Source organism: Galeopterus variegatus, unplaced genomic scaffold, assembly GCF_000696425.1.
Source record: "Galeopterus variegatus unplaced genomic scaffold, G_variegatus-3.0.2 Scaffold9984, whole genome shotgun sequence".
NCBI classification, from domain to species: domain Eukaryota; kingdom Metazoa; phylum Chordata; class Mammalia; order Dermoptera; family Cynocephalidae; genus Galeopterus; species Galeopterus variegatus.
The window spans coordinates 28,631-31,453 of record NW_007736095.1 but is presented as its reverse complement, the minus strand read 5'-3'; the positions used below and the strand labels follow the sequence as shown (position 1 = coordinate 31,453).

General features: G+C 44.9%; 1 pseudogene; it reads right to left on the bottom strand.

Annotated features, from left to right (window-relative positions):
* LOC103609715 overlaps window positions 1-2,823 on the bottom strand; it is a 19,774-nt pseudogene that overhangs the window by 10,806 nt on the left and 6,145 nt on the right.

Sequence of the window (2,823 nt, the reverse complement as noted above, 5' to 3'; positions counted from 1 at the left end):
CTGAGCAAGGGTGCATTAGTCTGCCTCCTTCTCTCCTTAGAAAGCCCTCAGCCTTCTCCCATGACAACCTGTGACTCCATTTGTGAGGGCACAGTCCTCACAATCCAATCACCTCTTAAAGGCCCCACCTTTCAAATACCACATTGGGGATTAAGTTCCAACATGAGCTTCGGAGGGGACACTTAAACCACGGCACCTGGTCATTCTTCCCACCCCTCCATGCTGCCCAAGAATGCCTCAAATGGTGATGTCATGGTCCCGCGGCAGTCACACAAGTACAACGACAGAGACACATGGGTCCATGAGGGGGTGGGGAGGCAAAGGCCACCTCCAAAGCAGAAATCCTCAGCTGTCCCACTGGACATCCCGCTGTGTGCCATGCTGGGAAAATGGTGCCACAGGGATAAACACAGAGGCCCATTTCCCCCAAGAATGAATGTCGTGTTATCCAGGTGTATGAGTTCTCTAGGGCCCATGAAACAGATGGCACTTACACCGCAGATATTTATTCCTCGCAGTCCTGGAGGCCAGTTCAGGATCGAGTGTCGGCAGGGCTGGCCCTCCTTGCCATGTCAGCTGAGAAGGGCACGGAGAAACAGCACCCCAGCATCCGGACCGTGGATTCCAACATCACTCTCCAGTAAAAGGAAACATCGTCGACTCCAGGACAGAAGCAGAAAATACACAAGATAAAACTAAAGTATTTTACTTTTTCCCTCCATCCTTAAAATCAAGTATAAATAGTGGTGATGTTTGCACAGCAATACAAACGTCCTTAGTGCCTCTGAATTGTGCACATAAAAAGAGTCGAAACGGGTAAATTTTGTTATGTATATATATTGCCTTAGTTAGGGTTCTCTAGAGAAACAGAAGCAACAGAATCTACATATACATACACGTGTACAGAGAGAGGAAGCGAGAGATTCGTTAAGGACCCGGCTCCTGTGATTGTAGGGCCTAGCTAGTCCAAGGTCTGCAGGGCGGGCTGGAGACCCAGGGAAGAGGTGATGTTGCAGCTTGAGACCGAAGTCCATCTGCAGGCAGAATTCCCTGTTCCTCAGGGACCTCAGGCTTCTTACATTAAGGCCTTGGACTGACCGGACGAGGCCCGCTCACGTTATGAAGTGTAATCTGCTTGTTCAAATTCTACTGACTTGAATGTTAATCTCATCTAAAAATACCTTCACATACAATTATTTTTTTTAAAGCTAGAAAAATAAATAAACAAAATATAAAAAAAACCTTTACAGAAACATCTAGCATAATCTTTGACCAAATGTCTAGGTACCATGGCCTAGCCAATTTGGTACATAAAATTAACCATCATGTATATTTTACCACAATAAAACAAATCAAATATGTTCTCCTTGATAATTTTTAATGATATCCATCCTAGTAAAATTTCTAGTCTGCTCAAGGCAGGAAATGTAAACCATCTGTGCAGGGATAAGCAATTGGTATGGACTAATTTATACTAAGGCGTGAATGACTTTCTCTGCCAGTTCCAATAACACATCTTCTCCATCCGTCCATTGTGACTGCCTGATTTACTTAGTACAGTGTTTTATACATTTAGGTCTTATTCCTACATTTTTGAATTTTATTTTCCTTAGGACATTCTTATTTTAAAACGAGAAGCTCCTTTACCCTATAAATAATGTTCTCCTAGGAATATGTTTAGGCAAAATATACTGGGGCTGGGAAGTTGCCCAGCACCCCTCACGGACAGCTCACTGTCAACCTCTCAGTCCACTACCTGAGGGCATGAGTCGTCCACATTTTCCCTGAGCGGTGGGGGGGTCGGGGGGGGGCTTCCTCTGACCTATGTACACGTGAGCTGGGACTTCCCTGGCACCAGGCAGGCTAGCTACTCCACGGGTGGAGGAAGAACTGTGCTCTCTTTCTTTGGCATGGGTAAGTATTTGTTCCTGGGAAGGGAGAGCTCGTCTGTGATAAAAGGGTTTTCTTAGGTTTTGGATATAGAAACACGTCCCCAAGGATTCCTCCCCCGACTGTATGTCAGGTTCTCCTAGGGTTGCCACGCAAAATTCCTGAAATTGAAATACACACTTCAAAATGCATAGCTTAGATCCTTTCAGGGCCTTATCATTGCTTATGATAAATATGTGCAGTTGGTAGAAAGAGGATAATTTTTTAAAATAACTTTAAAATAATATAAATACTCCACCACTGTTAACAGAGATCTCATCATGACTAGTTCTCCAAACATCAAAAATACCCACTGTTACCTAAAGAGAGTCACCATCCTGCTCTCCAAGCTAACTCAGATATATACAAAATAATTCCCAGGCTCTGATTTTTGTGGCATTGCAGGCGAGCTTAGAAAACACCTGTTGAGAGAGTCAAGGATTTCAGATGGCACAGTACAGTTCATGGCAAACTTTAGCATAATTCCGTTTGATCCGGACACGACAGGAATCCTCACCTCTGCCTCCACATGTCTCTTTTGTTTGATTTTGTTTTTGGAACAGATGAGGGAATTACAGCTTACAAAGGTTACCTAATTTCCCTGGGAGGGATTCCATGAGGAGCGGGAAAGGGAGCCACAGCCCCGACCCCTTGTCCAGGTTGCCTCCAAGTCCCTGGAACGCAGGGACTCAGGACGACAGACCTCTGGTCCTGATCTGACATACTCCCTCCCAGGTGGGAACTGTGCTCATCTGGAAGCATCCAGGGGCAATCCAAGATCTCTTGGTGATTTTCCTTTTAATGTACATCAGTGCAGCACACGTTGTTGAGCACTTGCTGTGGCTTGTAATAATTTACATAATTATTCAGTACCAAGTATCCAGGGCCACACTA